Source organism: Sinocyclocheilus grahami, unplaced genomic scaffold (assembly GCF_001515645.1).
Source record: "Sinocyclocheilus grahami isolate Dianchi unplaced genomic scaffold, SAMN03320097.WGS_v1.1 scaffold1014.1, whole genome shotgun sequence".
In the NCBI taxonomy this organism is placed as follows: domain Eukaryota; kingdom Metazoa; phylum Chordata; class Actinopteri; order Cypriniformes; family Cyprinidae; genus Sinocyclocheilus; species Sinocyclocheilus grahami.
Genome location: NW_015506193.1, coordinates 130,795 through 142,645, shown reverse-complemented (window position 1 = coordinate 142,645; position 11,851 = coordinate 130,795). Strand labels below are relative to the sequence as shown.

Below are 11,851 nucleotides of genomic sequence, written 5' to 3'. Positions count from 1 at the left end.
TTGTTTGTATTTTTTTAATTTTCAAATTATAATTTACTTTATTTTATAAATAAAATTATATAAATATAAATTATGTTTTTTAATTAAATACATTTCTCCCACCAGTATTTTGTATTTTTAAATTAAATACATTTGATATAATTTGTGACAAAAATACTTTTTGATGTATTTGTGCCCATCTCTGGTCATGGAAGGCTACAGAAGTGAAGTGCTGTTTTCTAATGGTGCTTTGTGTCAGTCAATTTACTGTATGATCTTAACCATTGCACAACATACAGTATATTAGATGCATACTTATTACAGCTCAAGATCCAAAAATAAATATTTAACTTCACTTAAAGAGATTGTAGCCAAGTAGGACATGTTTACAAACATTTTAGGCAATTCAGAATGTCTATCTACCAAAACAAAAATATCAGCACTAAACAAGATTATCAAGGTCACAGCTTACATTTGTTTTCTATGGGTGAAAGATCTGGACTGCAGGCTGGCCATTTCAGTACCCGGATCCTTCTTCTACGCAGCCTTGATGTTGTAATTGATGCAGTATGTGGTCTGGCATTGTCATGTTGGAAAATGCAAGGTCTTCCCTGAAAGAGACGACGTCTGGATGGGAACATATGTTGTTCTAGAACTTGGATATACCTTTCAGCATTGATGGTGCCTTTCCAGATGTGTAAGCTGCCCACGCCACACGCACTCATGCAACCCCATACCATCAGAGATGCAGGCTTCTGAACTGAGCGCTGATAACAACTTGGGTTGTCCTTGTCCTCTTTAGTCCGGATGACATGGCGTAAAATTTATTTACTTTGAGTCACTGAATCACCTTCAATTTTACAAGTTTTATTACAGTCAATAGTTTATTCTTGAATACAATAAAAAAATTAAAGACTAGTGTCAAAAACTGAAACGTATCTGTCCGAAAATAAAACAGTTTGTTGTAAATGTCTGTGTATTGGCGGCTAGGGAGGAAATGGAATCCAGTTACAGCAGTTGCTGATGCAAAGGCAGCCCTCAGACACCGGAATATTGTGGGGCAAGTCCAATATGGCACGTAGAGAACGAGTAGACCTGACAAACACAAACTGAACAGACTAGGACTTTTATACAGGAGATGATTGGGGAACACAAGTGACATCAATGGAACATAATCAAACTAAACAAAGACAGGAACATGACCAAATAAGGTAAAACAGGAACTGAAACACGTGACAAAACAGGTCCAATCCTGACAATGGCAGAGGGAGACTTGGGTTGGGAATAATAACACCTAAATTGCAAAAGGCAACACCAAAGGAACAGTGACATCCGGTGGTGAAGGAGGTACGCCGTAAGAAGGAAGCAGCTAGATGTGCTAGAGCAGTCTCCCAAGCCCAACAAGGCCACTGGATGAGGTGGGAAGGTATGGAACAGCGTAAAATCACTTGGAGTGAGCTGTGGATCATGGAAACAAACAGGCTAAGTTTTATCGTTAGAGCCACATATGATGCCCTCTCCAACAAGCTTGCAGATATGGTGTGGACAAGACCCAGCCTGCCACCTGTGTGCAGCCCTGGCAAGCCTCAGACATATTTCTGGTGGGTTATACGAACAGCCTGACACAGGGAAGGTACACCTGGTGCTACAATCAAGTACTGAAGTGCTTGGCGGCAGCAATAGAGACCAAGAGAGTGTAAACAGCCGCCACCCCCCAAAATGCCAAGAAGACCTTACCAAAAAGGCAGTCCTTTGTTAGGGAAGGGGAGAAAAAGCGGGCTAAGTCCCTGTCCCCTGACGCAGGCCAACTGAATATACCCAGGGACTGGGAAATGTGAGTTGACTTAATCCACAGATTCACTTTCCCATTTGAAATTGCTGTCACCAATCTGCGCCCAGACCTGGTTCTCTGGTCCAACTCCAGCCGGATTGTCATAATATTTGAATTGACAGTCCCTTGGGAAGAGGGCATTAACGAGGCCTTTGAATGGAAGAAGCTGCAATATGCCAACTTTGCAGCTGAGGCAGGGGATCGGGGATGTACAGTGAAAATATACCCGGTGGAAGTGAGCTGCAGGGGTTTTGTGGCTAGTTCCACTATAAGGCTGCTGAAGGAGTTGGGCATCAGAAGAAGGGTCCAGCGGAAGATAGTCACCACTGATGATGTGTTGCATTGGTGGAAACACCATACAAAGGTCATTGGCAACATCACCTCAACAAAAGGCATCTTTCACCTAGGCTAAATTTCACACCGAAACTGGGATCTGATGGACATCGCATATGGTGTCTCACTGGCAACATCCATGAAAGATAAGTACACATTACGTACAGCATAACGTATCATCAAAACATCAAGGAAAGTGGATCCCGACCCGATGACTGCAGTGAAGAGTTGTAAAAATCGACCCTTCAATATGGCAGCCATGATTGTTTTCACTCCGAAGTGCCCTTCGGAGGGCGATATATCCCGTTTGGAAAGCACCGAAGGAGGCAGCTTCCCACAATACAAAGTCAATGGAGAGGGTTGGATTGTTCCCGGTGTGGGCGTTGCCTAAATGTGCCCTGTCTCTCCGAAATCACTTACCCTATCTTTAAGGGAAAAACATCTCTACCGACTAATGCTGTAAACTATACATGGAACAATAATCACACTCAAGTAAAAACGTTTACAACTCAATTGCACATATGGTAATTTTCATAAAATACATATATATATATATTTTTTTTCTTTTTATATATACATATATACATTTATATATATTTATTTGAACATACAGCACATATTTAACAGTATGTTTAACAGTAACATACTGTATGTTTAACAGTGTTTAACAGTAAAACAGTATGTTTAACATATATAACAGTATGTTTAACAGTAAATAAGGTCCCTCTATTGTTTTCATAGCTAACTAACCAACTATGAACACTTGAGAACTTTTCTGAGGAAAATGCTATATTAAGTGACAATGTTCACAAGCTGTTTTATTTGACGTCTTTTTTTTTTGGTTGAAACGCTGACTGAATGACTACATGAGACATGATAGATTTCAGTAAGTTGTACCAGAGATTGTCTTATTATTATTAAAGTATTATTTGAAAAAGCGTAATGGCTAACTTGGATCACGTGAGTCACCTCAGCCAGTCATACAATGGCAGTGACATCAGTGGCCGGCTTTGACAGATCTACGACTGTCATTTGCAGTTTGCGTTGCAAAGCAAAAAACAGCGCAAATTGCCGGTCACTTACTGGTCACTGCAATTAAAGATAGGTTTTATTCTGTTCATTTAAAAAAAACAGCATGATTGGTCATATATAACACTCATACTAGTCACTAAAAATTGTATTTATTTGCTGAAATTTGGAAGCCATAGAAATAATAATTCTTTATTTATTTATATATTTTTTTACCTTTATTCATTAGAAAGCATTGTATCATCATCATACGGAGCAGTCACATGTCACATTTCAAGTCTATTTATTGAAACTCTGAAGCCTTAGGCTACGTCCACACGAAGCCAGAGCTTTCCCTATCCAATCTTTTTTCCCCTCGTCTCAAGAAATATCTGCGTCCACACGAAACCACTAAATCGACACAAAACAATGTAGTATGCATGCTAGACCAGCATGTGGCGCTGTAATTCTGCCATAGAGATACACTAAAAACGGACAAGAAGACTTGGACTATGCGCATAAACCTTGCGCGCGATATACAAACAAACATGGAACAATACATTTATTAATCTGTGTTAATGTTAGTTAATAAAAAGACAATCGTTCAATGTTTGTTCAGTGTTTTTGTTGCTGTTACGTGACGTAGTGGTGTCTGACTAGCGGCGAGATGTGGGTTGATGACGTCATTGTTTCAGAAAATATACGGATTCGCTGTCCACAGGAAAACGCAAGGGTGGCATTTTCAGATTTATCCACTCTGGGACCCGGTTTCAAAAAATATCGGTTTTCACTCTCCCAAAACGCTGGATCCGTCTGGACGAAACGCCTATACGATACAAAATGTATGCGTAGCTAAACGTGTCTCCGTGTGGATGGGGCCTTAGAAAGAACACATTTTAATTTCATTAAACAACATACAAAATAATCCAATAATTAAAATAATTCATAAAAATTCATGTCATTTATTCATTCAAATGCATTACAATTCAAGTCTAATTTCAGGCAAAACCTGGAAAACAAAGAAAGAAAACGTCTATATTTTTAAACAATAAACTAATTTTATTAAATTGTAATGCGACTCACATTTGCTGGTAATAATGCGGTAAATGAGTCCTACCTGTCGCGACATTCCCTACTCTTTGAAAAAAATTTTTTTTTTTTAGAAGTAACAAAGCACAAAGCTCTTTGTGATTATTGGAGGCACATTACAAATAATGTTTTTGTGAAGGGAAAGCTACGGACCTGGCAACCTTGGCTTGAAATACAGGTGGTTCACGGGTGGAAAAAGGTTCTTTAGTTTATTAATTCTTTCCCTGCCATTGATAGAACTTTCCATCATTTATGAGATAAAGCTTCCCCACCATTGACAAAATTTTCTGGCTTGCTGTGTTTTCACTGTTATACGGTAGTAGGCACTATTTCACATCTTCTGAAAGAGTACTGAATCTCTGAATCAAACCCGGTGAAGAAGTAGCAGAAAAAAAAATTTGTTGCATATGTGAGCAGATGCATATGTAAAATAATGCAATCATCAAACAATAAACACCATAAAGACAAAAATGTTACCAAATAAAATGTCAACCCAGGAAGTGGCTTTGGGGTGTTTAAGCTTTGGAGGTGTTGATGGAAGCGATCTACTCCATCTATGGTTTGATCATCATCATTGACAGAAACACGATTGTTTTTTTGTTGTTGTTTGTTTGTTTTTTGCAAAATGTTACATTATGAAATTTCAGTTCAAGTTTAAAAAATGCATGAAGGTCATTTATTTACAAACCCAATTCCAAAAAAGTTGGGGCACTGTACAAATTGTGAGTAAAAAAGGAATGGAATAATTTACAAATCTCATAAACTTATATTTTATTCAAAATAGAATATAGATAACATATCAAATGTTGAAAGTGAGACATTTTGAAATGTTATGCCAAATATTGGCTCATTTTGGATTTCATGAGAGCTACACATTCCAAAAAAGTTGGGACAGTTAGCAATAAGAGGCCGGAAAAGTTAAATGTACATATAAGGAACAGCTGGAGGACCAATTTGCAACTTATTAAGTCAATTGGCAACATGATTGGGTATAAAAAGAGCCTCTCAGAGTGGCAGTGTCTCTCAGAAGTCAAGACTCCCTTTTGGAAGCTTTATTTGTACCTTAAAAGAAAGTTTCTTCCCTTCTTCTCAGCTTTACCTTTGAAAAATCTGGCACTTCCAAAAACAAATACTCTTTGGTTTGCCATAACACCTAAAAATACCACAAGCTAATAGTGTAGAGTGCGACAAAAACAATGAGTCAGGGACATGCTTTGGGAAGCAGGACAATGGGTTTTTCAGCCTGTGTGTCCTCAACTGTACGTAAGTGCACAATAAACATAAAAGTCTCTTAACAACAGGCCTCTTTCAACTGCTTTCAAATGCTTTGAGATGGTGACCCTCTATGAAAACGGCCACATTATGTTCTCACTCAAGTAATTACAATGAATAACAAAAAGCGTAAGCAATATACGCATGGTGAAGTATCATGTGTCAATTATGTTGAGCACACTGAATGCGTTTCAAATACTAGCGTCATCGGGAATAACACAAAATGATGCAACACAATGTGAGGTTTTTTGAGTGAATGGTGTAATTCAATAGTCCAGGCTTTTCAAACTCCTGGAAATTTGTTTATCATTGATCTATCCCCCACCTTCCCTGCTGTGATCCAGATTTATTTATTGATTCGGATGCAGGGTGCGCAGTCTAGCAGCACTGTATTCTTTTACTCCAGTCATTAGACATCGATCTGGCCAAACTTTTCATTTTCCAGTCAGATGAATTCAGTGGGGCGGAGCGCCGCCTTTCATCCCCGGAGTCGCAAAGGAGCTCTAATTTTCAGAGACATGCTGCAACAAGCTGTGCGTTTAGATGCAATTAAACGATTCAGCCTTCATAATCTCAAAATCGATAAGTCATATACTGCAAACCAAGTGTTGACTCCCTATTTTGGATTGAATATTAGGGTGAAAAACTCAAATGAATATCTTGAAACTGTCATTAACATTACAACTTGTGACATGCATCTGTCAACACTTTGTTCAGTCTGTCAGAATACTGCTGCATATTCAGTTTTCTAAATGTTTCTGTACAGCAACTGCTACAGCTTTCAAAGCTTTTTTTCTATATATATTGAGGGGAGAAATCAGTCAACTATCTGTTTTTGTAAAGGGAAACTCTGCAGTCATCCTACAAGATATTGAATTCACAAGACAGCGCTAACACGCGCAACACAGTCACGCAAAGCCTCTCCTCTTGACAGATGGGTGAAAAATTAAGGTTGGCGAGTTGAACAGGGTGTACAAATACTCTGTAAGCAAACCCTTTGACAAGATGTCCACAATGAAAAGGAGCTAGAATGTCACATTTCTGTGCCGCTTAATGTGCTTAGCGTCTCTGCCTGATACTTTGCTTTTATTCTTAAACAGTCTATTGATTCAAAACCCCATCAATTTCATTTCATTAAAAAAAAAAATCCCTTTATTCATAAATCATGAATTAGCATTAACTTCGTTCTGCGTCACGGTGACTGTGACTTTGTTATACGACAAATAATAATAGAACTTTTAAAACTATATACTGAAAATTAAGCAATTAAGCAAGCAACAGGAAATACCACGCTGAAACAGATTGTTGCAATCCCTGTGGTTGCATTGTTTCAATTTCTTCTGCCTCATGATCTGACTCTGGCTCAAACATAAATGGCTCGATCACAGAGCTTGCCATCTTGAGTATCAAAACACATGACATGCTGTAAAGGAGGGCGTGGATAGAGTGCAATGAAGTTGCCAATCACAGCAGTGGGTGTTTACTTCCGTTTCTGCAAGAGGTAGCACCCCTTGAAATTGAGTGTTTTTCACAGAAAGTGAAAATGAGGATGGAAAATTATATATTTTTTTACAAATATTGGGGATTTTTGGTGCAAAAATGTTAAAAAGTTTTTTTTTTCATAACTAATTAATTAGATTTAACGTGTTAGATTAAAAACTCTCTAATATGTGTGTGTGTCTGTGAATATTTTGCAATACATGTAAAATATATTGAATCTATAGATATATTTGACAATGTTAAATGGATAGTTTTATATTTTGCCATATATATATTTATTTATTTATTTTTTGATTAGGGTATTCACAATGCTTTATGAGACATTTTTGTACTGCCTGTGCTTTTTTGGACTGATTTTTTATTCAAAAAAAAGTTTGTAATGTTAGTTGGTTGTCTTGGTTCATGGCTTATAATTCTTTAACAAACTTCCAGAAGCAACGCCGCTATACAAATTTACTCTATGTACCCCAATGTACTCTATTGGCAAAAACATGTCACCATGTTATGATATAGAAAATATGTGAGTATGAGGTGTTTAATACGGTGGCCCAGTAGTGCACAAAACAACGCAATTAAAAAAGCAAACATTAGCTCACAACACAACGCAATTAAAAAAGCAAACATAAACTCGCAACACAACGAAATAAAAAAAGCAAACATAAGCTCACAACACATCGCAACGGAAATGTTCCCGACCACTAGGGGGCAGTGTTGACAGTTAAACACCGATATTTCCTCGAGACGCCACAAGAAATTCTCAATGTAAGTGATTGATCCAAAGACTATAGAATACCCAAGACGTGTCACTCGTATAGTTTTGAATGGAGAAAAATGCAACACTCAATATGGCCGCTCAATCGCATGAAGCCCCGCCTTCTGAATGAAAGAGCCAATCGCTAATCGGTAAAGTCAGCGGCACTGCAGCTGCCGTTAGAAGCGTCCCGGTTGCTATAGAAACAGTCAGCGTTCTGAGACGTGCTCTTATATCTGCGCATGCGTACTGGCTGGTCTAGTCTGAAAAATACGCTTTTTATAACGCTATTTGAGCAAAAGTAACAACATTTATGACACAGTTGTTGTCAGATTTCTTTGGTGATTTCAAATATGAAATTTAATCTTAAACTTAGTGAACAGTTTTGGAGAATTTGATGTTTCCCCATTCAAAAAGATAGGAGTTGCACTTGCATGCCCAAGAGGTGTTTCAAAGATGGCCGCCAAGTGACATGACTTTGATTGATCTTAATATGTGTAATCGATTTGTAAATGAAAAACGTGTTTTTACTGAATGTTTTGATATCCTGGTAATCTTATTGGATCTATTCATGAATAAAGCAGAAAATAAATCAATATTATTTTCGATTTGGACAGTTTAGCTCTGCTCTTGCGCACAGTGGACTCTATGCATGGTCACTTCCGCGTTTTTCCTCAGGGGGCTTACTTAAATCCGGTGCTGTGCCGAAAGCCATTGTTCCTTACGTAGAGCTTTCAAAATGACAAGAGGAGAAGATGATTTTTCAGCTTACAAGAACTTCCCCGGATTACTGTAAATTAATTTCATCACACGGAGAAGGGCATTAAACGTTTCAAGTTACATCGACAACTTTAGGGTGAGTATTGTTCTATCATCTTCTAGCAAATCTTGCCAATAAGGCTGGATAACGCTGCATGACTTCTGTGCCGATTTGATCAGCACTTAAAGGGTCATGAAACCCCAGACTACTTTTTCTGAGATTTTAGCAGAGATGTTTGTGTTGCACATCATAGAAGACAATGTTAGCATCCGATAATTTTAACTGTTGAAGAAAACTGGTTAATTTTAAGCTTTTTTGCGCTATAACTCTTTACAGTGTATTGGCATGTTTGTAACATTAATTCTTCATAATTTATTTTAAATATAGTTTAATTTACAATGTAACAATTTAAAATACAATTGAAAGTAATTCAAAATGTATCTGAAATCAATTCAATATGTAACCCAATGTAATTATCTTCACAGATTGTTTTAAAGGACTCCCATCCATACTGTTGCAGCACTGTACCAGACAGCACACTATTCAGAACTGAGAAAGAGTGCGGTTGCACTGAATGGAGCAGAACTGGCACAAACCTAGAACAATGGTAAGTAAGATAATTATCAAATTCTTTAATGAATTACATAATTAATAAACTTTGATTAATAATATTAACATGCCCCATTGGTATGCCTAGAGAGTCAAGCCAGGTCCTGTCAGTGGGACGGTGGACCTGTTTGCAAGAGAGGAAACTCGCTGAGTGGTTAATATTATTAATCAAACTTCTTTCCTCGTTTTAGCTGTCCTCGCTCTGGTCACACAAACCATGTGGAATGCAGGTTCAATAAATCTTCAAAAGGCCATTAAATGGTCAAATCTAGATTGGATGAGACATGTTTTCAGAAAATACACACCTTAATAGCAATGCAAGTTAGTTTGCCTACACTGAATCTGAAGGTTACTTTAAAAATGTATAATGTATTGACATGCAAGTACTCTTATGAAAAAAATTATTTTAGCTTGGGTTTTAGCTTATTCTCCCTCGTATCATTCTAAACCATTATGAATTTCTTCTGTGGGGGAACAAATATCTAAATAGCTGACTGACACTAACATTAGTTACAACATTTATGTATGGCAATGAAGAAAGCAAGTCATATGGGTTTACAACTACATAAAGGTGAGTATATGATGACAGCTTTATTTTTTCTTTTTGGGTGAATCATCTATTAACTCGTTAACACATATTGCCCAGACCCACAGAAGTGGTTTTTAAACAAAAAGGCAACCACAGCGACAAAAAAAAATTTCACAACAGACCTACATTGTGCATGGTTATTATTAGTAACGTAAATAAGAGTTTAGATCTTACCTAGTGTAGAACCGTATGTTGTTGTCATTCTTGAAGTGGTGCCTGCAGACTGTAGTATCAGAAGTGATGTTAAAATCATTATATCTACTACTCTGAATCCACTTATTGCGAGTTTCTTCATCCAGGGTAAAAGTGTGAAAAACCTTTGAGAAGCCTCACAAAACGGGACACAGCAATAGCGGGGCAAGCCATGGATGTTTAAACTTTATGGAACTCTTCATTAAATAATTATATTACTGTGGTATACTTAATTTGTTATACTATAGCAATAAAATGTATAAATATTATTTTATATTAATTGCTCACTGACAAAAGATTGCGGCTGGTAATGCACTCACGCTATGGCTGAATACAGACCGGAACCTTTTAATGCGCTCTGAGATTTCACCGGAAATACGTAGGCTGCGTGCCGTGTACATTGCCCGTTTCTGCAGACCAACAGCCCCCTAGTGGTCGGGAGCATTTCCGTTGTGTTGTGGCTCAATGTCGTTGTGTTGTGAGTTTATGATTGCTTTTTTAATTGCGTTGTGTTGTCAGCTTATGTTGTGCACTACTGGGTCACCATAGTTTAATCCCATATTTGAGCTTTAATCAGAAAGTGTTTACAGGAAATTCAGTAAAAGACATATTACAATTTTTACAATGGTGACCTTGTGTCATTCATCTCACATGATTGGTTAGAAAAACGCTTGTGATCTTGCTGTAGTGGTAGAGCATAATCTTACTTAACCTTGATTACAGACCAGTGGTATTACTATAGCGCAGTTTTATTTCAAAGTACTTCTAGTTTCAAAGTCTAAAGGCTACAGCCAATATTCTGTAGCATGCGTATTGATTTTGTGCCAGTGCGGAGTTTGATTTTCACTCTTTGTGAATCACTATCATGAGTAAAGCAGAAGAGCCAAAAGTGTACCAATGAAGAAGCCTTTATCAGTAGGGTAAGTCTGCATGAATTTAACATATCCGAATGTCTTTGTCATTGTCTTTCAGTACATGTTGTGTATAAGTCATATGTAGCATCATTCATAATGCCGATGCCGTGTCTGAGAATGTACTAACATTCACACCTAAATGATTTATTATGGTTTCTGTTTGTAGTTGTTTTGTGTGCCTCTGGAAGCCTCCACCAACTGGATCCTGTAATGATTAGTCTAAAAATATCCCCATACGAATTCTCAACCCTGTTAAAGAAGTCTATTGTAAGATATAAGTAAAAGCGGCTTAGGCAAGCCAATCCTCCAGCTGAGATGATACTGCATCAGAGATATCCCTTCACTCATTTATTCACAGACTCACATTCTGTTCTTCGGCTTCTCTCCATGCAGACCACGTCCCCTGGTGTGAATTAGTAATGCTGTTTTCCTCACTTATTTCAGTGTAGAGATGCATTTGTGAATTGCTATAAGTCTCTTTCACCAGGACCTGTTTTACGATGAAAGTAATACTGTCAGTTTCCAGATTTATTTTAATGGCACTAATGTGGGCTGTATTGGCATGTGATTCCCACACTATGGATTTTAGGAAAGCTACAATTCTAATATAAAATGTAAAACTGAACCAGCAGTGTAAACTCTTTTATTATTATTATTATATATATATATATACACACACACAAAAGTAGAATAACCAGGTATCTTTACAACATAACTGAGAATACAGCAGATGTTAACTGGATCTAGGTTTTGTGGTAGTCAGAATCTGTCATTTAAATTGTGCACGTGTAGTTCCCATAGAAATGAAAGATTTAAAGCATGAAGAATTCAGAGTGCTAATTTCTAAACCATAGATATACTGTATGTGTCAGGGTTCTGTCACTTCGGTCTAGTGTAATTCATAGTTTTGTGACAGAGCCCTGACACTCGCGTCATGTCAGTGTTTTCATGTGAGCGTGCGGCTTCGAGTGTGCTTGAGCCGTGCGCTCTCGTCTGCGTGTACTGTTTCATGTTGGAGCGTGGT

The 11,851-nt window shown here is 37.6% G+C and overlaps 1 long non-coding RNA gene across 1 annotated transcript; it reads left to right on the top strand.

The window, feature by feature from the left end:
• Window positions 1-7,747: 7,747 nt before the first annotated feature.
• LOC107565650 (uncharacterized) lies at window positions 7,748-9,086 on the top strand. Its single transcript, XR_001606402.1, has 3 exons — window positions 7,748-7,774; window positions 8,442-8,619; window positions 9,009-9,086. It is a non-coding gene; the product is annotated as an uncharacterized lncRNA (long non-coding RNA).
• The last annotated feature ends 2,765 nt before the right edge of the window (window positions 9,087-11,851 follow it).